Raw genomic sequence first — 26,900 nt, forward strand, 5'->3', positions numbered from 1 at the left:
TTGTGTACTTAACCTCAAGCCTTATTGCCTCTTTAGCTACTTCAAATAATTATTCAACCTTTCTTTCATATAAATAACCAAACTCATGTCACTATAAGCTTTTTCCCTGGAACTAACAAATGTATACAAGTAATCCAAAGTAAACAAATAATAAAAAGAAAGGAGACAAAAGGAAGGAAGGAAATAAAAAAGAAAGAAAGAAAGGAAGAAAAAACAGGAGAAAGTGAGAAAAAGAGGAGGTGGAAAAGGAAGAGAAGAAGAGAAAATAGAAGATGAGGGGAAAAAAGGACTTTCCTGAATCTGATTCTTTTCAGGGTGTCAAATTTTTCTCGTAACACATTTCCAGTTAAACCTTTCTCCATATGTCTACTCATCCTCCCCACTGCTTCATCTGAATTCTCTTACTTGAGATCCTGATCTAAATCACTTGCTCAATTGTACTTATCCAGATGAATCATTGACTCCTCATTGAAAACATATCAGAAACTAAATTTTTCTTTCCACCTTCCAAACCTATTTATCCTTGCTATAACCTCTACATCAATAAGCGTTGATACTTCATGTTTGTTGATTGTATGAATGGTATATGCTTTTCTACAGTGCTATTCTTTATGATCCAATTGATTATACTATTTTCAATTGTTACAGAATTAAAATACAGTAGCAGAATAAATTATTTTAAAACAAAATTAATAGAATTGATCTAGAACATTGATTTGGGACTTAGGAATTTTAAACTGTAATGCAATGGTTTCATTTTTTTTTTTTTTGTCTAACGTCCAGAAGTTAAAAGTGCTTATCACCGAGGCTCTTTAAAATGCCAGTATTCTATGATTATAAGAGCCTCCTTTGACTCAATGAGTTCTTCCATATTATTTTGATTTATGTTGCAGGGTTCAAATCTTTAAAATACTTGTAGAAAAATTCAAATAGATTAACTTAAGAGATAATTTATTTGAAATAATTTGAAGTTTTTGTAATAAAAGAACATTTTCTTCATTGGCTCCCTATGATAAACCATCTAGGAACTGAATGTTTTCTGGATGGATGAGTGTATACAAGTAGGTTGGCATAATAAGTTCATTAGCAAGACTCGAATATCTAGAAAATCTGTTCATTGAGTAATAAGGAGATCTCATGTATGTTCTTGGAAACCATTACTTGTTTGTCATGTGTTTTGCATGGTAATTACTGACACCAGGAAAAAATGTTTGATAACATCATAGGGCAACAGAACTTTGGACCACCAGAGGGAGTAAATTCCAAAGCCATTGTCTCTAGAATGCCTTGTTTGATCTAATTTTGCTCAATATTGCCCTTTAAATGGGGTGGGAAGGACATATTCATGGAAATTATGAAAACACAAAATTGAGAGTCTTATCAAAGATCAAGTAAAATTTGTATCTAAAAATACATTTAAAGGCACTTTAAGGTCTTAGGGATGAATGTAGGTCTTAGGGATAATGATTACAATAACTCCAGTCTCCAGCACATAATTGATATAAAACACACAAACATGACATTTGACATTGGACATCACACAGAACACATCACTGAAATCAAACCTATTATTGTCTGAGATTTTACCCATGAATATAGCCAACAGTTTATAATAATTAAGAAGAGGTTTTTGTTTAGTCTTCAGCAGTAGTTGAATCTTTTTGGGTTTCATACAGTTGTACCAGTAGGTGCTTATGGTACCTAAGACTTGCCTTGTATTATAAAGCTAAAACAAAGCATTCTCTTTGAAAGAAAAAGAAATAAGGCATATTTTTGTTGTTGTAGTTGTTGTTAGGTGTAATTTAGTTGATTCCAACTCAGAGTGACCTTAAATTTAACAGAATGAAATATTGCCAGGTCCTGCACCATTCTCACAATCATTGCTATGTTTGAGCCCGTTGTTGCAGCCACTGTGTCAGTCAAGGTTGTTGAGGGTCTTCCTCTCTTTTGCTGACCTTCTAGTTTGCCAAGCATGATGTCCTTCTCCAGGGACTGGTCCCTGCTGATATCATGTCCAAAGTAAGCGAGATAAAGTCTGGTCATCCTCACTTCTAAGCAGCATTCTAGCTGTACTTCCTCCTGGACAGATTTGTTCATTCTTCTGGAAATCCATGGTATATTCAATATTCTTCACCAATGCCATAATTTAAATGTGTCACTCCTACTGCAGTTTTCCTTTATCACTGTCCAACTTTCATACACATATACAGCAACTGAAAATACCATTTAGAAGATATAACTTTATGATAGAAAAGATATTCATGTTTAAAGAAAATTTGTAAAGACAGAAATAAACTAAAAAAAAGTGTGAATTCAAATGATTTTATTGAAAAGTGAAAAATCAGGAGATTTTATAGCAGTCATGGAGATTTTTTTTTCTTTTTTAAAAAATTTTTATTGTGGTTTAAGTGAAAGTTTACAAATCAAGTCAGTCTCTCATACAAAAATTTATACACACCTTGCTATATACTCCTAATGGCTCTCCCCCTAATGAGACAGCACACTCCTTCCCTCCACTCTCTCTTTTCGTGTCCATTCTGTCAGCTTCTAAACCCCTCTGCCCTCTCATCTCCCCTCCAGATAGGAGATGCCAACATAGTCTCAAGTGTCTACTTGATCCAAGAAGCTCATTCTTCACCAGCATCTTTTTCTATCCCATTGTCCAGTCCAGTCCCTGCCTGAAGAGTTGACTTTGGGAATGGTTCCTTCTGGGCTAACAGAAGGTCTGGGGGCCATGACCAACAGGGTTCTTGTAGTCTCAGTCAGACCATTAAGTCTGGTCTTTTGATGAGAATTTGGGGTCTGCATCCCCCTGCTGTCCTGCTCCCTCAGGGGTTCTCTGTTGTGTTCCCTGTGAGGGCAGTCATCGGTTGTAGCCGGGTACCATCTAGTTCTTCTGGTCTCAGGCTGATGTAAAGAAAAAAAAAAAGTGTTTCTGGTTTATGTGGCCATTTCTGTCTCTTCAGTCCTTTTTTTCTTCTTGGTTCTACTTAAGATTTACGCTCAACCCAATTCAAGTAGAATTCAAACAACTTACAAATTAAAACTCAGTGCTGAACATGGTATTTAGGAATAAAATAGCACAGAGTACATCTAGAAGAACGGGTAGACGCTGGTTGACACCTGAGATGAACCCCTCAATAACAACTGAGGATTGAATGGTGTGACATCCAGAGCCCTGGGAAATCAGGAGTGTAGTAAGGCCATGTCATTTCCGTTTTCTTTTCTTTTTTTTTATTAACTTTTATTGAGCTTCAAGTGAACGTTTACAAATCAAGTCAGGCAGTCATGGAGATATTTAAGTGATAAATATTATTATCTCCTTGTTACTGCTCTATACATAGCCTGTAAGTAGAATGGCTTTATAATTTATTGTCCAAACTGGGGTCCTTTTCAGAAAGAACAAGGCCACTACTAATAATGGTGCCAAGACAACAAGAGAAATCCAGAACTATACTGGCCAAACTGGGATGTGTGTTCTCCACACCTACAAGTCATTTAAACATCCATGTTTTAGAGTTGATTTAGCCAATGTTTGTGTAAAATGTTTCCAAAGTTTTGTCATAGGTTTGCCAAAAAGTATGATAAACATGTTTAAACAATGCTAAAACATGTTTTCTTTTGGCTGATCATTTTCATTTTATTTTATTGCTGTAGAGAATTTATATTACATGGAATTGCATTCATGGTATAAAAACAATTATATTACATGGAATTGCATTTATGGTATAGAGACATGAAATTTAATCTAGAAGAATAAATATTCCTGTTCTTTTTTTTTTACTATTTTTAAAATAATATCAAAGCAGTAAAACATCCTATAACAAACTAATTTTCTAAAATATCATGTTCCTTGTAAAGGTACATGTTTGATCAGTTATTTGAGTTGCTAAGAATATGAAACCTAAATTTAGTGTTTCTGTAAGTTAGTTAACTTGGCTCCTACTTACCACTACATATGGTATCTCTAATTTCAATCAGCTATTTCATAAAACAATAAATCTTTCTTGGAAGAAGTACAACCAGAATGCTCCTTAGAAGCAAGGATGGCGAGACTACTTTTATATACTTTGGACTTGTTGTCAGGAAAGATCAGTCCCTGGAGAAGAACATCATGCTTGGTAGAGTACAGGGTCAATGAAAAAGAGCAAGAGCCTCAACGAAATGCATTGACACAGTGACTGCAACAATGGGCTCGAGCATAGAAACCACTGTGGGCATGGTGCATGCTGGGCAGTGTTTCATTCTGTTGTACATGGGGTTGCTATGAGTCAGAACCGACTCAATGGCACCTAACAACATTTCATAAATGCATATGCCAATTGGGAAAGCGTAGATAACTACTGAAAAGCCCACTGTAACTATTAGAAAAATAATTGTGGATATTAAAAGCTCTAGTGACAGAGAGTCAAAAAGGTCATTTAATTGAATTCAACACAATTTCGAGCTTCTCTTCTGTGCCAGGAATCGTCCTAGGTATATGATGATGACAAGAAATAGTTCTTGTCTTCAAGGAACTCATAGTCTATAGGAAACAATGCAAACAGAGAAGTATAATACAGTGTGAAAATACATACAATAGACACTTCTGTAAGGTATTTTTGGTTCACAGGGGTAAAAATCATATGTCTTCTATTTTTTCTTTCTAACAGAATTCTCCTGATGGGAACCAGCAGGGCCATGTATTCTGTAGACAAAGAACAGTACATTTAAAGGCAGAGAGGTGAGAGAGAGAGAGAAGAGAGACAGAGTAGGAGTGCTCAGAGAAATGGAAGGACTGCCACACCATTTAAAGCAAAAGGTTGTGTGTGTGTGTGTGTGTGTGTGTGTGTGTGTAAGAGTTATGAGCAATGAAGTTCGTGTGGTAGGGAGCATACAGAAGATTTTGGATTTTTATCCTGAAACTGACAAGGAAGTCATTTAGGATCCTAAGTAGGCAATTGACATGATCCAATTTGTTTTTTAGAAATACATTTTTGGAAGTAGTATGAAGAATTAACTTGAAAGAGGTGAGGTTGGTGGGAGTACAATCAGTTAAGATTATTTCAATAATCCAGATAAGAGATGAAGGTGGAGTAAACTAAAGATAGTGAGAAATGGAAAGGAAAGGACAAATGCGAGAGTTTTAGGAGCTGTTATCAACAGAACTTGGTGGTTGGTTGGTTATGGGTGGGAAAGGAGAGGAAAGAGTGAGAATAACTCCCATGTTTGGTCCTTAAGCAAATGGGAGGACTTAGTCTCATTCACCAACAGGAAACACAAGAAGAATAGCAAATTTGAGAATGAAAGTACTGATTTCAGTTATTGACATATTGGTTATGAGGTACCTATGAATCAGCAAGCTTGAGTGGTTTAGTAGGCAGTTATATATGGAAGAGTCAAGATCAAGAGAGAGGCTTGAGCTGGAAACAAGTTTGAAAGTCATCAGTGTATAGGACAAAGGTATAGTGTGTGTGAATATAGAACTACATAGGAAAGTAGATGGGAATTAAGGTGGAACAGTGGGAAACATAATACATAGGAAGAAATATCTAATGTAAGAGAGAAGATGTTAGGTAATGACTAGAAAATATACATAAGTCTGTGTTAACCATTATGAGAGAATTTCAATAGTAAATTGCTAAGGGTGGGGAATCAAATGTGAAATGTGCTTCTGAGCTTTTACCAAAGTACAGAAACCTTCACAGAGCATGCCTACCCTTTGGGGCTTGAGTGGGCTCAGAGCAAAAGAAGCAATGACAGCTGTTGGAGCTGGCTCCTCTATCACTTTAAGGCAGATAGAAGGGTGAGTTCCTCGCCAACTAGCCGTCACTCCAAATTCTCACTTGGGCAGGGTAAGAGATGAGCATCCGTTTGGCATGTTCACCATATCATGTGCTTCGAACCTAAAGTGTGGTGTTAAATGGATGGACAGATTGTAGAAGGCACTAAGGGAGAGGTGAATGAACTAGAATACCTGGGAAACTTGGCTAATGATAACAGGTTCTCAGGGATAGAGAATAATGTAACTCAACAAGTCGATTTAAGTCACCACCAAGGGGCTCCTTATTCAGACCAATATTCTTTTTACATAGAGGTTCTGAGGATGGATTCCGTACCTGCTTCCATACTCGTAAACTGTAAGCTGACCTCCTCACTGAGGACGCTAGCCACTTTGTAATGCTAGCACCAGCATTGGAAAAGGGGTGGGTGATAATAACAGACATACCATTACCAGATCTCCCCTCGTTAGTTAGGGTTATGGTGATAGATTTCTGAGTTACACAAAGCTCTTTTTGATTTTTTAATCCAAGCATATATTATGAACATCCTGCAGTAGTTTCCACCTACAAACCAGGAAGTGAGAATCTCAAGGTCAAGCAAAAATGCCACTAAGTAGTCCCATAGAAAATGGGCCTTGTGGCCAACTGTGGTAAAGAGGCTAAAGAGGAAACCCTATCTTAATCTCATTTTCATTCTGACATTATTAAAACTACTGTTATGAATGTCATTTTGCATCAGTATAGTTCTTTACCTTTAACAAAGAGCTTTCAAGTTCATTCTCTTGTTTAGGCTTTACAATACCCTGTGAGATAGGCAGGATATATATGTATGTATTATTATTGGAAACCCTGGTGGTGTAGTGGTTAAATGCTATGGCTGCTAACCAAAAGGTCAGCAGTTTGAATCTACCAGGTGCTCCCTGGAAATTCTACAGGGCAGTTTTACTTGGCATCGACTCGATAGCGATGGGTTTGGGTTTAGGTATTATTATTATTTTACTGAGAAGAAAATAGAGGCTTCTATACGTTATAGGTATTACCTGGCAAACCAGCATTTACTCTAACATTTCAAAACATTTTTTCCATTGTTATTCCTTGCTAATTATTTCTGTATATCAGTTTCCTCAAACTAGGCCACAAGTGCTACTATTCCATGAAAGCAAACCATAGCAAAAGGAAGGCAAGGAATAAACTCCAATTAGGGGACTTTTTGAGCCAAATTGTCCATTCAGAGTTGAAAACAGCTATAAAGAGGGACTCGTTTCATGTCAGGAAGTGTACAGGCTGACTGAGTCAGAATCAACTCGACGGCAATGAGTCAACTCACCACGGACAGCAGGGATGGATATATCTGAGCTTTGCTTGGGTTCACCAGGCCTGTGTGTGTGTGTCTGTGTGTATGTGTGTGTGTGTAAATTCAGCATAGATTTTCTAGCCATATCTGTGCAGTCATTTTGTGTTCCAGAGCCCACTCTTGCCTTGCACTTACCATTGACACATTATAGATATTATAATTAGTAAACTGTTGGAGGAACGCTTTCTTGTGCAAACACCAGGGTTATGGCTTGAGTGAGATATAGTGCATTCTGAGGTGAGCAGAACTAGCGATCTGGTCTACAAAGTCTCCAAATACAAAGTACCATGCATGGCAATTTTGGCAACTGTCAGATTAAAGAGCTATTCTTCAAATCAAACACCACCTCTACCCCCATACCACCACCATCACAAATAGGTCATCTGAGAGTTTATGACAAAGAGAATACTTGAGTTTAAGTAAATATGGCCCTTAGGGGTTTTTCTGGGTTTAAGGTAAGGTCTTTTCCCCCAATTTTCTCTGTAGGCAAGAGAAGTCTCATGACTTAGAGCAAGTCAATGAGCTGAGAGACATGCCCTTGAAGTCACATTAATTCATTTACTCATTCTTTTTTTTTTTTTTTTTTTGCTAAACATTAATGGAGAGAATGTGTCAGGCAAAATTTCATGTGTTTGGAATAGAATGAGAAGTAAAATGCAGTTCTTGCCTCATGAATTCACTGTTTAATAGGAGAAAATATATAACCCAATTAATACAAATATTCCTAGAAGTCAATGGGAAGACAGAGGAGGGATACCTCACCCAGAATGATGGAAGGTGAGAAATTAATGATTATTTCTGGCGGGTGCAATGCCGAGATGAATTTTAAATGAGTAATAAGAACTAGCCAGGCAAAGGAATGAGGCAAGGAGTAAAAAAAAAAAAAAAAAGGTTTCCCAGGCAGAGAAGGCAGCATAGGAAAATTAAGGGAGAATGCCGGAGTTGGGGCAAGGCAGGACACAATTCTGTATCAATGAAAGAGAAATGCAAGAAGAGGGTGAGAAATGAGAGTGGAGATATGCCCAGATACCAGGTCAAAGGAACTCTTGTTTAACACATCAAAAAATATAGCCTTTATTCTATTGGCAAGTGGAACATCTGAGGGTCATAAGCAGGAAAGTGACATGACCAGATATACGGTTAGGATAGATCATCCTGGCAGCACGTAGAGATGGAATTTAAGCCACTAAGTTTGTGGTAATCTGTTATGAATCATTAGAAAACTAATGGAGTAGGGATCTTAGGGGCTTTGGAGTTACCTTAAGGGAGCATGTTGAGGGGAAATAAATATTTTAGGAAAATTGGGATGCTGGGATGGACCAGAAGGTCAGAATTTATTTTAAGCCAAACTTCTATCTCTTTATATCACCTTGACTTCCTCTCCATATGAAAGATCATTGACTACATTATTCTTTAGTCCTCCTTTTTTGATTTAATGTTGTCATCTTTTACATAATGAAGTTTCTATTTCCCTGTTTTGAATGTTTTAGCTTTGATTTATTTTTGTGATTTCCCTATCTGGGTTGATATCTGGTTGCTCTGCCCTGTGTTCTAGTCTTGGGTTATTATCAGATGTTATTGATTTTCTAACCAGAGGACTCCCTTTAGTATTTTTTGTAATTTTAGTTTGGTTTTTGCAAATTCCCTAAATGTCTGTTTATCTAGAAATGTCCTAATTTCACCTTCATATTTGAGAGACAGTTTTGCTGGATATATAATTCTTGGCTGGCAATTTTTTCCCTTCAAGGCTTTATATATGTTACCCCATTGCCTTCTTGCCTGCAGTTTCTGCTGAGTAGTCCAAGCTTAGTATTATTGACTCTCCTTCGTAGGTGACTTTTTGTTTATCCTTAGCTGCTCTTAAAATTCTATCTTTATCTTTGATTTTGGCAAGTTTGATTATAATATATCTTGGTGACTCTCTTTTGGGATCTACCTTGTATTTGGTTAGATAAGCATCTTGGATAAATATCTTCTCTTCTTTCACGATATCAGGGAAGTTTTCTGCCAATAAATCTTCAACAATTCTCTTTGTATTTTCTGTTATCTCTCCCTGTTCTGGTACTCCAATCAGTCATAGATTATTTCTTTTGATAGTCCCACATGATTCTTAAGGTTTCTTCATTTTTTAAATTCTTTTATCTGATTTTTCCTCAAATATGTAGGTGTCATCAGAATTTATTTTAAACATTAAAAGAATGTGACCTTATTTTATACTCAGGCTGGGGAAGCTGAGATACAAGTTATTATTAGACTATAATCAGGGAGAAATAACAAAAGTAACACTGAAATAACATAGCCTGACGCAGCAAGAATCCACATAGTAGGAAAAACAATCTGAGGCAAAAAGAGAAACTAAAAGCTTCACAGGCTGACCTTTCACTGGACAATTTTGTATTTCTGTACATGAATGAAAAACTACCTTTAAAAATGCCTGCCTGTCTCAATTGTCCAGAGATAAACCAAGGAAAGTGGTGCTAGTTCATTCCAGGCCAAATTTAAAATGGGATCAGCTTTCTGTTGGGGTCCATTGTTGGGGTGGCAGCAGGAATCCAGGAAGGAAAACATCAAGTGCAAAGCATTAGAGCTGCTCATCCAGCTTTCCTTTCTCACCTGACATACTCCTTCTGAAAGTCACCTTTGTCCAAAGAAAGCACTCAATGTTTTTATGTATGATGAGGTCATTGCATTATGCTTGGTCTATAAATTACTAAATCAGAACTCTTTCCTCTTTACTACAATACTATTCAGTTTTTTCCTTGAAACTGATTCTTCTTCACCTTCTTTTGCCATGCTTTACACTGAAACAGGAAGAAGCAATGCCTTATCATGTTTACCCGCTGCCATTGTGTTGATTTCAACCCATAGGGACCCTATAGGACAGAGTAGAACTGCCCCATAGGATTTCAGCTGATGGATTCTAACTGCTGACCTTTTGGTTAGCAGCCGAGCTCTTAACTTGCCACCACAGCTCCTTATCACGTTTATGGGTCATAATTTCCTGAATATGAGTTGTAACTAAGGGATACCACTATCCGCCCAGTCACCCAAACAAAAAACGTGGGTCACTGTAGGCTTTTCTCTCTTCCTCAGCCCTACATCCTGTCTCTCACCAAGTCTTAAAGGTCCTATCTTCCTAATATCTCTCCTGTCCATGCACTTCTCTTCAATGTTGCGTCATGCATCAATTCTTGCCAGAATTAATACAGTAGCTTCCTAACCAGTCTCCCCCTCCTTTTGTCTGCTTCCTCTCCTATCTGTCATCACCTTGCAATCAGAATTATCTTTAAAAATATCACATTCAATATGATATCCCTGCTTAAAATATTTCCCTAATACCAATAGTTTTCTGGACATACTCTGTAGCTTAGCAAACAAGCCCCTCAAGACCTGGAAGCTACCTTCCTGGTCTCACCATCCATTTTCAACCCCATATTTCTCTTTAACCCATTACTGCTGAGTGGATTCTGACTCATACTGACCCTATCACTAGTTGTGGAGCTGTAAGCTCTGTTGCTTTCAAAGGGAGATATTTTTGGATGCCACTACCTATCTGTCAGTTTATTATACTGTGGGGGCTTGTGTGTTACTATGATACTATGCCACCGGTATTTCAAATACCAGCAATGTTACCATGGTGTACAGGTTTCAGCAGAACTTCCAGATGATACAGACTGGGAAGAAGGCCTGGAGATCTCCTTCTGAAAAATTAGTCAATGAAAAGCCCCTGGATCACAATAGAATATTTTCCAATACAGTGCTGGAAGATAAGCCCCTAGGTTGGAAAGCAGTCAAAATATACAGTGGTCACTACAACGTACTCAAGCACACCAAGAATCAGGAGGATGGCACAGGACTGGGCAATATTCAGTTCTGCTATACACGAGTTGGAAACAACGTGACAGTAACTAACAACAACACAACAACAACAGCAACTTTTGGGGGGAGGTGAGGCAGCTTCCTGATTTTCCTCTAACATACTCAGCAACCTATTTTGTTTGTACAAAGATAACTCTCTTGCCAGTGTGACGGGAGTATTAGGTACCCCACTGGAAGTTGAATAGCAGAGGTCATTACAGCTGAGTAAAACACACTGCATTTAAAAATCTATTGTTTCACTCTTAAGAAGCTGGTAAAACATGACTTTGGCACATATTTAAACTTAATAGTGATGATGAACCCTGAAAAAGTAAATCAGCAATATTTCATTCAGGAAAGATAGAGGAAGGCGATTAAGAAAGACTGAGTAGTAAATAATATAAGGACCTTAGAGGACACGAAAATGAAGAGATGCAGGCTACCAGTTATTTGACTGGCACATTTTTTTTTTTTTTTTTACATGCTGAAGGGCTTTCTAGGATTAAAAGCAATGGGAGAAATACTAACAGAAAAGACTGATCAATTTAACTTGATAACAATTTAAAACATTTTTCTCAAAACATTTAAATAAACATAAAAGGCAAACAACCACTAGGGAAAATATATCCCGAAAATATAAATTTCTCTTACAAAATACTTAGAAAAATTTCAGTAGCCCCAATTTTAAACGAGAGGAAATAGATTGCAGAACAGAAAATACAGTCAATGAATAATCGAAATGAGCATACTAGCTCTGCTAGTAACAAAACAAATTTGAGTAATATAAAGTGTTTTTTGTCTTTTAAAATTGGCAATAATGAAAGAGTTTAATACGCCATGTGAGTTAGGGTGCAGGAAGACAAGCATTCTTATTGATTGCTTATGGGAGTGCAAGTTGTCATATATTTTTGAAAAGCAATTTGGCAATGTGCAGAAAAGTCTTGTAAGTATTCATATCCCTTGATCCAGCAATTCCACTTCTAGGAATTATAGTAAAAAATATATGTGTATAAAGTTGGAAGCAGATAATGGTAACAGCTGTGTAACATGAATACAATTAATGACGCTAATTGTATATGTAAAGAATGTTGAAATGGCAAATGCATTGGTACAAATACATTTACCACAATAAAAAAATAAAATACATATATATACATACGTGGGACAAAGATGTGGCAATCGGCTTCTGAAAAGATTTACAGCCTTGGAAACCCTATGGGGCGGTTCTACTCTGTCCTATATGGTCACATGAGTTGGAATTGACTGGATAGACACAGGTTTGAGTTTTTAGGTGTATATACACATACATATATATATATATATATATATATATATATACATGTATATAAAAATTCTCCATAGAATGATTTATAATACTGATTTGGAATTAGCCTCAATGATATAAACTCTTATTGTAGGCAATTACCAAAACTCATTGCCATTGAGTCAATTTCAACTCATAGTGACCCTACAGGACAGAGTAGAACTTCCCTATAAGGTTTCCAAGGCTGTAGTCTTTACAGAAGTGAACTTCCACATCTTAGTCCCACACAGCTGCTGGTGGGTTTCAAACTGGGACCTTTCAGTTAGCAGCCAAGTACTTAACCACTGTACCACCTGGGCTCTTTTGTAGGTGATTAAAAAAAAAAAATTAGGGGGCCCAAATTCAGATATAAACTGGGTCTGCGATCAGAAGTAGTGCTGAAGAGTTAGTAGAGAAAAAGGGTGAACAGGACTTGGAAACTGGAGAGAACAGTGGTTTTTAAAGGTATATATTGTGGCCTTTTTTTAAAAATTATTATTTCAAAATCAATTTGGTAAGCCACAGTTACAATTAAAACATGAAAGAAAATATTGGGGAGCACTATAAGTTTTTTTATCCAAGATATTTATCTAGCACATTTATTTAGAGACTCAGGCTACCCCATCTTCATCTTTTAAAAAAAAATTATGTGGAACATTTTAAGCATACCACAAAGTAGAGAGAATAGAATAATGAATCCCCGTGTACTCATCATCCAGCTTCAACAATTACTCACAAATGGCCTATCAGTTTCATCTCCTCCCTTGAAAACTCTCCCTACAAACCAGAGTATTTTAGAGGAAATCCCAGGCATCGTATCATTTCATCTGAAAAAAAATAAAAACTTCGGTATGGGCCTCTAAGAGATTTTTTTTTAAAACAAATATAGCCATAGTTTTATTATCATACCTCAAAATTATAATAATTCTTTAATATCATCAAGTACACCGTTAGCATTCAAAATTACCCAATTATTTCATACATTTTTTGAATAGACGGTTTGTTCAAATCAGGTTTCAAAACAAGGTTTATAGTTGGTAGGAGTCCTGAGACTGCAAGCAATGGAGGTCAAGGAGCCCTAGATGGTATTGACATGATTTTGAAATAATGTCCAACAATTGAAACTTGGTTAACTAAAGAGTAGCACCATAAAACAAGACACTGACAGCTATTGTAACTGGTATTCATGAAGAATCTTCAGAGAGAAGAGAAAGCCTTTCAATACAGAGAGAAGAAAAAGTGCGTAAAATATAATGATTCAGGTTGTTTGTATATAGTTTGTTTTTACGTGCCTCAAGTCTGCTCCTACTCATAGCACCCTTATGTATAATAGACAAAACTGTGCCATCCTCACAGTCATTGTTATGTTTGAGCCCATTGCTGCAGCCAGTGTATTAGTCCTTCTCATTGAGGGTCTTTCTCTTTTTCATTGACCCTCTACTTTCCCAAGCATGATGTCCTTCTCCATCACCTGATCCCTCCAAAGTAAGCAAGACTGAGTCTCACCATCCTTCCTTCTAAGGAGCATTCTGGCTGTACTTCCTCCAGACAGATTTGCTGTTCTTCTGGCAGTCCATGTTATATTCAGTATTCTTTGCCAACACCACAATCTGAATGCATCAATTCTTTTTTGGTTTTCCTTTTTCATTGCCCAGCTTATGTATGCATATGAGGTGATTGAAAATACCATTGCTTGGGTCAGGCACACCTCAGTAAGATCACAAATAAATACATTCATGTACACACTTACACATACAGTTAATTGCTTGCCACCCAGTGTCTCTTGTGAAGAAACTTCTGCTTCTTTATATAACAGCACTGTGAAAATGGGCAAGTAAGTTCTTGCATCTTGGCCTACTGATGTTTGGAGTGGCTGTTACACTGAGAGAGTATAACGAAAGGCACAAGTGAAAGGTTGTATTGGAAGGGATAGTGGTAGGTGTGGTGAGAGGTTCACAGCTGGGAGCCCAGTTGGATTCCACTCCAACATCACAAAATAGGGTGAGGTCTGAAATTATCAGAACCTCCCTCATCCCCCTGCCACCACTATCTGTCTGTCAATAAACTATTGCACCAGTAGAATTAGTAGAAGAAACCTTTTAAAAGGCAAAGCCCATAACAACCATGAAGAAAACTCTCCTCGAGCTAGCAACTTTCTCTCTTTGGAGCAGGATATCTACCAGGGATGTAAAATTTTCCAGCTCTTGCCTTTGCTTAACAAGTAGCAGGCATGCAGCTGAGTACATAACATACATTTGACCTGCAATCACTGAACTGGTGAACGAACAATTTTGCCCAAAAGTAGCCTATCTCCATGTCTGTGTGTTATGTGTATGTGTGTGTGTATGTATGTGTGGTGCAAATGGTTAACAAGCTCAGCTGCTAACCAAAATTTGATGGTTCAAGTCCACCAGCGACACCTCAGAAGGAAGGTCTGATGATCTACTTCCAAAATATCAGGCATTGCAAATCCCATGGAACATAGTTCTATTCTGATACACATGGGGTCACCATAAGTCAGAATCAACTCAGTGGTAACTGGTGGTCCTGGGTGGTACACATGGTTAGGCCATTGGCTACTGACTGAAAGACTGGAGGTTTGAATCCACTGAGAAATGCTTCGAAAGAAAGGCCTAGTGATGCATTTCCAAAAGATCACAGCCAGTGAAAACACTATGGAGTCCAGTTCTAGCAGGAAACAAAAGGCGTCTCCATGAGTTGGAAATGACTCAACTGCAACTGGTTTGCTTTCTAAAAAATATATATATACACATATAAATACACATATACACAATTTTATATTATAACATTTGAATATTCACATTTATAACTTTTCATTTATGTTTATATTTACAGCATTTAAATATTTATGACACTTTAATGGTTTGAGTTGGAAATTAAGGAGTGATTTCAGTTTTGTACTTTATACTCTTCTATAGTTTACATGTTTTCTATAATGAGTATGCATTACTTTTAAATCCAAAAAGAACAAAATATTTCTTCTTAAATTGAGGAAACAAAAAACCTTTCCTTATAAAATACATATCAAGTAGTTAAATAAAATACTTGGTTTTCTTCTGGCTCTGAGTATCTGTCTGAATATGATATGCATTGCAAGATTATATGGGAAACCTTCGACTATAAATGGGATAATTTTGAGAAACAAAGTATCCTTGAGGTTTTTTATCTGGGACAGTAAGATCTGACATGGAATCCACTTATAAGCATGAAACTGATATTTTGATTTTAAGAATATTTTTTTAAAAAGTTATCCCTCAAGTTTTTCATAAAATTATGAAAGAAAATTGACCTGTTCCCTTACCTTTTTATATTTTAATTTGCAAGGAAAATTTTAAGCACATTTGCCAACTATATATCTTAAAAATGTGCATGTGTTTACTGACTGTAATGCTTCATGTCAAAAACACAATTCAAAAATGTAAAAAATAGCAATAGTCATTCTTCAAAAACAGTAAACAAAGCTGCCTCACTTCTGTGTGTGTGTGTGTGTATATATGTACACAATATATAAAATCACTGCTAATGGTAGAAAGAATGACTGTGCTATCCTTGAGTAATTCTGTCCTCTCTCATTGTTTTATTATAGGTAGGCCCTGCCTTAATACGTATTGGAGCTAAGATGAACTGCACTTCTGATCGTCTGCTTTTTTTTTTTTTTTTTTTGGTACATCTTATTAGTAATATGTACTACTTACAATGTTGCAGCATGTAATTTGCTCATGTTATTCTCATATGGGAAATCCTGGTGGCGTAATGGTTAAGTGCCACGGCTGCTAACCAAAAGGTTGGCAGTTCCAGTTCACCAGGGGCCCCTTAGAAACTCTATGGGGCAGTTCTACTCTGTCTTATAGGGTCGCTATGAGTCGGAATCGACTCGACCGCACTGGGTTTGGTTTTTGGTTTATTCTCATATGTTCACTAGCAGATGTTCAGTTTTAAGATTTGCTGTTGAAAACGCCACCATATAGTAGGCTGTGGCTTGGCCCACAATGAAGTTGGTGTCGGTGTTGGGATAGAAAGTTGGACAATGTTGAACTCTAAGGGCATAAAACAATTGAACTGCTTATGTGCCCGACAGCCATTATGACTCCGACTTCATTGTTATGACACTGACAACACTGAGCTGGCTTCATTATGGACCAGGCCTATAGTGTGAACATAGCACAAGAAGCATCAGTTGTTTATTTGAAATGAGCTCTTCTATTTATGTCAGAGCCGACCTCCGACGGAGTCATCAGAACCGAACCTTATCCTAAATCAGGGATTACCTGTGCTAGTATTCAAATGAATCCCACATCCCTATACTCTGCCCAGACATCTCAGAGATTCAGACTTACACACCTAGCTACTGTAATCTAGACATTCCAGTCACTTTAAATTCAACACGTACAGAACTGAATCCTTGATCATTCCCCTGAAACATCATCCCCCTGAATTTCTGCCTTATATTTGCTGGTACATCTGTTTGAACACCCATGTTTTACATCAGATAATCCTGCTTGACTCTTCCCTCTTCGTACCCTGTTCTATTCAATTAAGTCCCACCAGCTTCCCTCCATAAACATTTCTCAAATCTGGCCCATGATCATCATGCCTCCACCACTGCCCCAATCTAGGCCCTCATAAGCAGCTTGTTTACTTGTCTCCTTGCCTTCTGTCTTATATCTATTCAATCCATCTTCAGCACAGCCTCCAGGGGTATTTCTCACACATATTTAACCATGTTACTCCCTGGTGCAAATTCCTAGCAATGACTCACCATCACCTATAGCATAAATTCCAAGCTTCTTAATTTGGCTTACACGGCTCTTCACGTCTTATTGCTTCCAGTCTTAGGTTTGTGCTGTTGCAATCCTGAACTGCTAATCGTTTCTCTTTCATATACCATGCTGTTCTTAAGCTCTTGCACATGTTATCCCCCCTGCTTAGATGCTATTCCCTGTCTTACAGGCCTGGAAACACCTATGCATTTAGAATGGGCTCTGTCAGCACCTCTTCTAGGAAGCCTTTTTTTTTTTCCCCACACTAATTCCTTCTATATTCTCTTCTGTTCCTGGAAAATATCCTGGGCCTATTTATACCACTGTATTTCCAAATTGTTTTATAATTGTTTCTATAAGTCTGACTTTCTACTCAACAGTGAATTCCGTGAGGGAAGGAACTACATCTTACTCAGTTTTTATCAAAATTACTCAAAATTGTGCCTGACACATAGTAGGCTTGTAACATAAATTTAGAAAGTAAAGTAATAAATAAAACCTTCTGGATATTAAGAATAGGAGTAGAGTCAATTAACATGGGGGAAACTGGTGAGAAGTTAGATTAGAAGGATCAAACGTCTCATCAGCAAATAAGAAAAAGGATTTTCATTAATCCCTTCCCTCTTCCCCATTGCTATTGAATCAATTGCAACTCATGGCAACTCTAGAGGATAGAGTAGAACTGCTCCATAAGGTTTCCAAGGAGCAGCTGGTAGATTTGAACTGTCGACCTTTTGTTTAATACCCTAAACTTTTAACCACTATGCCACCAGGGCCCCCTTATTTCATAATGAATGGATTAAAAGTCAGGTTAATAGGAGAAATGTGTGTTTCCCATGGGACTAGGTTGAGTAATCCTTAATAGGAACATAATTTTTTTTAGTGGTAAATTGGGTTTAATTTCAGTTGCTTTGTGAAATAATGCCACATCCCAGAATAAAAACCTTTACTCTTACCCTCACCTCAACCTCTCCCTTCCCACCAAACTCTCATATGTGTGCCAAAAGTCAGTAGAAACTGAGTCCAGTGCTTGCCACTACCTGCTGTGAGAAGAAATCACTGACATTCAGAGTACTCCTGGCCAACGTTATCTGTAAATGATAAAAGGTGTCTGGAAGTTGAGGCATCATTATTTTGTAATGAAACGTTGTCAGTCTTAGAGCAGGTTGGTTCAGGAATATCATGAAAAACAGCTAAATGAAAGATAACTGAAAAAAAAAAAAAAACAAGCTCATTGCTGTGGAGTCGATTATGACTCACAGTGACCCTATAAGACAGAGTAGATCTGTTCCAAAGGGTTTCCAAGGAGCAGCTGGTGGATTCAAATAGCTGACCTTTTGATTAATAACTGAGCTCTTAACCACTGCACCATCTGGGCTCCAAATGGAAGATACACTATGGAAAAGGAAAGTAGGGGAAAAGGGATGAGAGAGGATCCATGTGGTGCACCCTCTGAAGACCTATGGAGAATTCACAGTGAACATCTTCTGAAGACTTAAGTCATGAGTCTCTGTTCTTCTGTGGTATGAGGAATCAGGTTACAAATGCTGGCATTCCAATCTGGCCCATACACTACATTACTCCACCTCCTTTGTTTATCTTTGGTTCCATTTGATTCAGTTGGGAATGCTTCTATTTCCAATAGGATCTAATATGTATTCAGTGGATAAAAGATAGGTGAGTCTGGTTCAGAGTGAGGGGCTAGTTTTCCATCTCCATATTAGTCTGATAGACACTGGTCAGTCTTTATTGTGAATTGTTTGGAAAGTGTCCTGACTGGGATTATTTGTCTCATGCCATAAATTTGAAAGCAGCAGCTTGGAGAGATAAGGTAGATACAACCTCAATGCAAGAAACTGATATAAGGGTGAGGGGACTGCATCATATAAAAGTAGCATTTTCATAGACGAGATTGTGTAAGTCCAAATTTTTACTAAGAACTTTTAAAACAGGTCAGCTATTTCTCTAACAGAGAAGTTACATTTGTGGCCTATATTGTGGGGTTGGGTTGAGTGCCCAAGCAAACCATACATACCAGGGGCACATCATGACCCTGCCTCTGCAAAGGAACTGGGATAAGTATCCAACTTTTGACACCTGTGGGAGCTGGAGTCATGTAACGGAATTATGTTGTTAGGTGCCTTCGAGTCACTTCCAACTCAAAGCACTGCCCATTCCTCTGCCATCCTCACAATCATTGTTATACTTGAGCCCATCATTGCAGCCACAGTATCAATCCATTTTGCTGAGAGTCTTCCCCTTTTTGTCTGACCCTCTTCTTTACCAAACATGATGTCCTTCTCTAGGGACTGATCTCTATATCTCTGTTTAATTCTATCTGGACATTGATCTTTGCAATAGTAGCATCTAACATCGTGCCTGGAATGAATGAACAGACACTCAAAAAATTTTACTTAAATGAACTCAATGTCCTGATTCTATGTGAACCACGTAAATTTAGACAAAACTAGTAGAAAATGGGTGTCCATGTAGTAATAAAATGATCCAAACATATTGAATTTATGAGTCATGGACTCAGAAGAAAAACAGTTTCTTATCTAGCTTAGAAAACCAAAGAACTGCTTAAGTTTAAGGGATGATTAATTCAACTTCACCTGAGGATCTCATACTAATAGTTCAAAATGGAAAACGTTGCAATAGCCTGAAACTATAATAGAAAATTCTATCCACTTGAATTATAATGTGCTAAGAACTGCATATGACTGCATTTCTGCCTTAGACATGATTGTGACTAGAGGCTAAATTCTTGAACTTCATGTACTGCATTTGTCCAATAAGATAAATTAGAGGGTTCCATGGTAATTCAACACGGTTATTAAAACATTTGGAGGCTAAAATACTGATATAATACATTGGATTATAACCTCAATTGTGGAATCTGGAAATCATTCTAACTAGGAATATTCTGTTTTCTAATTTGTTCAACTTGTAGCATGCTTTTGGAACTAGTATTTAGAGGAACTAAATGTGTATTTACAGAAAGAGTAAAAAGAAAATAAATTCAGGTCCTCAGGGTTGTCAGTTCAGTGCCAAATTGTGAAAACTACAGACAGTCCCTGGATTTTGCTGTACAGCTTAAACCCAACAGTTGCACAGACTATCCTGTAGGGCTCTTCTTTACCCTTCCAATTGACAAAGGGGTTCCTGCTGCTGATGGACACTTGAGCCACCACCAGTCTATAGGTCTTTTGTTTTTTGGTTAGATTCTATTTAGAGCTGAACACTGTAAATAAAACTTACATCCTCAGAAACTACTTCTCTGAACCCAGAACTTCCCCTGCTTTAGCAGTGGCCGTTGAAATAGCTCAAATGTTGCTGTGGGAATTCATCAGCCTCTCTCCCTCCTTCTCTAATCTCTTCCTCTGCTAGGGCTGCTATTGTGCAGCCTGTGCCTGCACAGGGATAAAAAAGTCCTCTTTTCACTATTAAGGATGGGGGAGAAATATTATTAGCAACAAATATTAGAATTTGAAACATATTTTTTACCCAAAACCAGTATTATACATAAAGGATAGTTCTCAGGTTGCCCTTATTCTGTATATGTATATATAGAATAGCTATATAGAATAACATCATAGAATCTACCACCTACCTAACCTCCGTAACTATACATAACATTGTTGGGAAAATACAATAAATGTTTCCAATACCTAACTTATAAACTTACGTAATAGAAATAATTTGTGAGTTGGGGTCCGCACAGGTAAGCTAGATACGATTAGTAATTAACCACAGTTATTATTTTGTTAATTTTTCCGCCATTTATAAATAGAGAAAATTTTCCTTTTTATTACTCATAGCCATGGAAACTAGAAGTTTATCTTGTAATCACAGTCAAGGCATGTAGTAACAAAAATGATATAAGCAAAATGCTTGTGAAATCTTCTGAATCATATAGGCCAACTGGAGATTACCCGATGTTACCCAGCTGCTTTATGAGTGTAATGGAAAACCAGGGCAACATAAAATACTGACATTTAAGGTGAATAAATCAAAGAAATCATGCTTGATTGGCATTTTACTATCTAAAGAGGTTTTAAAAAGTTTTTCATAAAAAAGCAGGGCTAATGATACAGCACGAAGCACTGAGCCAAAAATTAAGAAATCTAATTGTAGTTTTAACGGTGGTATTAGTTTGGGTAAATAACTTTGCTACCTCTTACGGGCAATTTCTACATCTACAGAATGCAGTATCTAGAGTAGGTGGTTTCTAAGTTCCCCTTGAGTACTATAATTTTATGCTTTTGTCTAATGATTAATTTAGGGTAGCAGCATTAAATGGATTGCTATCCTAGGAAATTACTTGTAGAGAATAAAAAAGTCTGAGATGTATCCTGGCACGTTTGTATCTGTAATCCATCCCTGATTCTATGTATAAGCCATCACTTACTTTCTCAAGCATCAGTAATAATTCCATTCTTATTCTTGAATCTAGTTGTCACTTGGTCCTTTGGCCTGACATTCAATGCCATTTTACCTGATATTCTTCTATTTATACAGACTCAGCAACTATTATTCCCATAATTTAGAATTTTTTGGAACTTAATCAACTAAATGAAAGGAATTTTCAGGTACCTGCATTGGCTAAATGGAAGAAAACAGGAAATTATTGAAAGTATCAAAGAAAGAATCCTCAGAATTCACACAGGGCTAGAAATAGTTTATGTTACAATAGTCAGAGTGCAGACATCTCATAATATATTGGTTACTGAATAGACTGCCCAAACTGTATCACCTTAGTACTGGAACAATCTAGGTCTAGACTGAAGGCTTCTCTAGGCTATCCAAACATAGCTTAAAACCAAGTCTTAGAAGGATCAAAGTGATTCCAAGTAATTTAACTGCTTTTCAGGATAAAGTGCAACATTCTTTAAAGGAATAAAAGAAAGTCCAGCACCCAGCAATGTAAAATTTACAATGTCCAGCATTAAATAACTATTGCTAGGCATACACAGAAGCAAGAATATAAAACAAATAATAGAAGAAAATATCACTCAAAGGAAACAGATTCAAAAACTATAAAGATGTTGAAATTAGATAATAACTATAAAATGGCTACTATAAATCTTCTAAATACCCTAAAAAATATAAACAGTGAGGCGAGAACATGAAAGACATAAAAATTCAAATGAAATTTCAGACTCTAAAAGTATAATATTTGAAATAAAAATTACATTTGATTGGTAGATTAGACATCTAACAGCAGATAGAATACCACAGAAGGAAAAAAGATTAGCAAATTTAAAGACATAGTAATAGAAACTATCAAAAAATATTAATAGAGGCTCAGGGAGCTAAGATATGTACAGTTGGAGTCCTAGAAGGAGAGGGGAGCAGAAAAGAGGGGAGGAGAGGACAGAACATGAAAGGGGAAGAAAAGGTGCATGGGAGGGAGATAGTGAGAAAAACATAACTGAAGAAATAAGGACCTAAAATTTCCCTAATTATATGCAAACTATGTATACATATATATTTAGCTTCTTACAAATGTAAAAAGCCAAATAAAGCCCAAGTAAACAAACATTTCCCCCACATGTCTGTCAGTTTGTCATACTGTGGGGCTTGCGTGTTGCTATGATGTTGGAAGCTGTGCTACCAGTATTCAAATACCAGCAGGGTCACCCGTGGAGGACAGATTTCAGCTGAGCTTCCAGACCAAGGCAGACAAGGAGGGAGGACTCAGTAGCCTGCTTCTGAAAAGAATTAGCCAGTGAAAACCTTAAGAATAGCAGTGAAACACTGATATAGTGCCAGAAGATGAGCCCCCCAGGTTGGAAGGCGCTCAAAAGATGACAGGGAAAGAGCTGCCTCCTCAAAGTAGAGCTGACCTTAATGACGTGAATGCAGTCAAGATTTTGGGACCTTCTTTTGCTGCTGTGGCATGTCTTAAAATGAGAGGAAATAGCTGCAAACAACCGTTAATAATCAGAATGTGGAATGTATGAAGTATGAATCTAGGAAAATTGGAAATCATCAAAAATGAAATAGAATGCATAAACATTGATATCCTAGGCATCAGTGAGCTGAAATGGACTGGTACTGGCCATTTTGAATCAATCATATGGTCTACTATGCTGGGACTGACAACTTGAAGAGGAATGACGTTGCTTTCATTGTCAAAAAGAACACTTCGAGATCTATCCTGAAGTATAACACTGTCAATGATAAAATAATATCCATACGCCTACAAGGAAGACCAGTTAATACGACTATTATTCAAATTTATGCACCAAGTGTTAAGGCCAAAGATGAAGAAATTGAAGATTTTTACCAGCTGTTGCAGTCTGAAATTGATCAAATATGCATTCAGGATGCATTGATAATTACTGTTGATGGGAATGTAAAAGTTGGAAACAAAGAAGAAGGATCAGAAGTTGGAAAATATGGCCTTGGGGAAAGAAACAATGCTGGAGATCACATGATAGAATTTTGCAAGACCAACGACTTCTTCATTGCAAATAAGTTTTTCCACCAACATAAGCAGTGAGTATACACACAGACCTCCCAGATGAAACACACAGGAATAAAATAGGCTATTTCTGTGGAAAGAGACGATAGAAAAACTCAATATCATCAGTCAGAACATGGCAAGGGGCCCACTGTGAACAGACCATCAACTGCTCATATGCAAGTTCAAGTTGAAACTGAAGAATATTAGAACAAGTCCATGAGAGCCAAAGTGGGACCTTGAGTATAACCGACCTGAATTTAGACACTATCTCAAGAATAGATTTGACGTGTTGAACGCTAATGACGGAAGACCAGATGAGTTGTGGACATCATGGACATCCTACATGAAGAAAGCAAGAGGTCATTAAAAAGACAGGAAAGAAAAAAAAGACTAAAATGGATGTCACAAGAGACTCTGAAACTTGTTCTTGAACGTCGAGTAGCTAAAGCAAAAGGAAGAAATGATGAAGTAAAAGAATTGAACAGAAGATTTCAAAGGGCAGCAAGAGAAGACAAAGTAAAGTATTATAATGATGTGTGCAAAGACCCAGAGATAGAAAATCAAAAGGGAAGAACTTGCTCAGCATTTCTCAAGCTGAAAGAGCTGAAGAAAAATGTCTTGAGTTGCAATAGTGAAGGATTCTATGGGGAAAATATTTAAAGACACAGGACGCATCAAAAGAAGATGGAAGTAATACACAGTGTCACTATACCAGAAACAATTGGTGGACATTCAACCATTTTAGAAGGTAACATATGATCAGGAACCAACGGTACAGAAGGAAGAAGTCCAAGCTGCACTGAAGGCAGTGGCGAAAAACTAGGCTCCAGGAATTAACCGAATACCAATTGAGATGTTTCAGCAAATGGATGCAGCACTGGAAGCGCTCACTTGCCTATGCCAAGAAATTTGGAAGATAGCTACCTGGCCAACCAACTGCAAGAGACCCATATGTATGCTTATTCCCAAGAAAGGTGATCCAACCCAATGTGGACATTATCAAACAATATCATTAATATCACACACAAACAAAATTTTGCTGAAGATCATTCAAAATTGGCTGCAGCAGTATATCTGCAGGGAACTGCCAGATATTCAGCCTGGATTCAGAAGAGGACATGGAACCAGGGATATCATTGCTGATGTCAGATGGATCCTGGCTGAAAGCAGAGAATACCAGAAGGATGTTTACCTGTGTTTTATTGACTATGCAAAGACATTCGACTGTGTGGATCATAACAAACTATGGATAACATTGTGAAGAATGGGAATTCCTGAACACTTAATTTAGCTCATGAAGAACCTGTACATAGACCAAGAGGCAGTTGTTCGGACAGAAAAAGGGGACAATTCATGGTTTAAAGTCAGGAAAGGTGTGCATCATGGTTGTATCCTTTCACCATACCTATTCAATCTGTATGCTGAGCAAATAATCTAAGAAGCTGAAGTATATGAAGAAGTACAGGGCGTCAAGATTGGAGGAAGATTCATTAACAACCTGCGTTATGCAGATGACACAACCTTGCTTGCTGAAAGTGAAGGGGCTTTGAAGCACTTACTGATGAAGATCAAAGACCACAGCTTTCAGTGTGGATTACACCTCAACGTAAAGAAGACAAAAATCCTCCCAACTGGACCAATAAGCAACATCACAATACATGGACAAAGGATTGAATTTGTCAGGGATTTCATTTTACTTGGATCCACAATCAATGCCCACGGAAGCAGCAGTCAAGGAATCAAAAGATGTATTGCATTGGGCAAAGCTGCAGTAAAGGACCTCTTCAAAGTGTTGAAAAGCAAAGTTGTCACCTTGAAGACTGAGGTGTGCCTGACCCAAGCCATGGTATTTTCAATCACATCATATGCATACAAAAGCTGGACAATGAATAAGGAAGACTGAAGAAGAGTTGACACCTTTGAATAGTGGTGTTGGTGAAGAATATTGAATATACCGTGGATTGCCAAAAGAACAAACAAACCTGTCTTGGAAGAAGTACAACCAGAATAAGCCTTAGAAGGATTTGCAAGACTGCATCTTACATACTTTGAACATGTTATCAGGAGGGATCAGTCCCTGGAGAAGGACATCATGCTTGGTAAAGTACAGGGTCAGAGGAAAAAGTACAGGTCCATTCAAGTAGATGGATTGACAAAGTGACTAAAACAAGGGCTCAAGCATAATGATTGTGAGCATGGCACAGGACCAGGCAGTGTTTCGTTCTGTGGTACACAGGGTCACTGTGAGTCAGAACCAACCCGATGGCACCTAACGACAACAGCTTTTATAAAAAGTCAAGAATAGGTATACACAAAAAAAGCAACTTTTTTGATGATTACCAGGGATGGGTGGAGGTGGGAGCAGGAATTACTCACTAGATAATAAAAAAAAAAAAAACATGTTAATTCTGGAGATAGGGAAAGGCAGTACACAATATGGGAAAAGTCAGCACAACTTGACCAAGGTAAATGAAGACACTGAGATGTATGCAAGAATAAAGGACAGCTACAGAAAATGCTATAACATAAAATTTTGCAACAATAGTAATAACAACCAAAAATTTGTGAGTAGTTACATAGGTAGATATTTGTGTTATATGGGTGTGGGAGTACATATGTGTGCATATATAGGTATATTTGAGGGCATATGTATATACATGTTTGTGCTGCATATATATTCGTATATAAATAAAGTACATAGAGGGCACAGTTGTAGATACTTCCTAGGCATACCCAAACACCTTGTGGGATTAATTTACTGGGTTCGAATGCTATGGACCGTAGTCTCATGGGACAACAAGTCAATTGGTATAACTTAGTTCATAAAGATAATGTTCTGCATCCTAGTTTTGTGAGTATTGTCTACGGTCTTAAAACTTGTGAGTGGCCATCTAAGATACAACTATTGGTCTTTTCCCATCTGCAGCAAAGGAGAATGAGAGAAACCAAAGACTCAAGAAAGAAATCAGCCCACAGGATTAATGGCCTACCCAACCACAGCCTCTTCTTGCCTGAGGCCAGATGTGCCCAGCTACCACTACTGACTATTCTGATCAGGGACACAATAGAAGGTCCTAGTTAGTAGGGGGGAAAAGCGTACAAAAAAACTCAAATTTGAAAAAAAGATCAGACTTACTGGACTGATAGAGACTAGAGGACCCCCCTGGGGACTATTGCCCTAAGATACTCTTTTAACCCAGAAATGAAGACACTCCTGGAGGTCACCTTTCAGCCAAATAATAGACAGGAGTATAAAATAAGTAATAACATTTATTATTTATTATCTATTTATTATATACTCCCACGAGGAGTATATTCTTTAAACAATCAACTATAAGAGACCAAGATGTCAATATTTCCACAAAAGCAA

This window comes from Loxodonta africana, chromosome 5 (assembly GCF_030014295.1).
Source record: "Loxodonta africana isolate mLoxAfr1 chromosome 5, mLoxAfr1.hap2, whole genome shotgun sequence".
In the NCBI taxonomy this organism is placed as follows: Eukaryota; Metazoa; Chordata; class Mammalia; order Proboscidea; family Elephantidae; genus Loxodonta; species Loxodonta africana.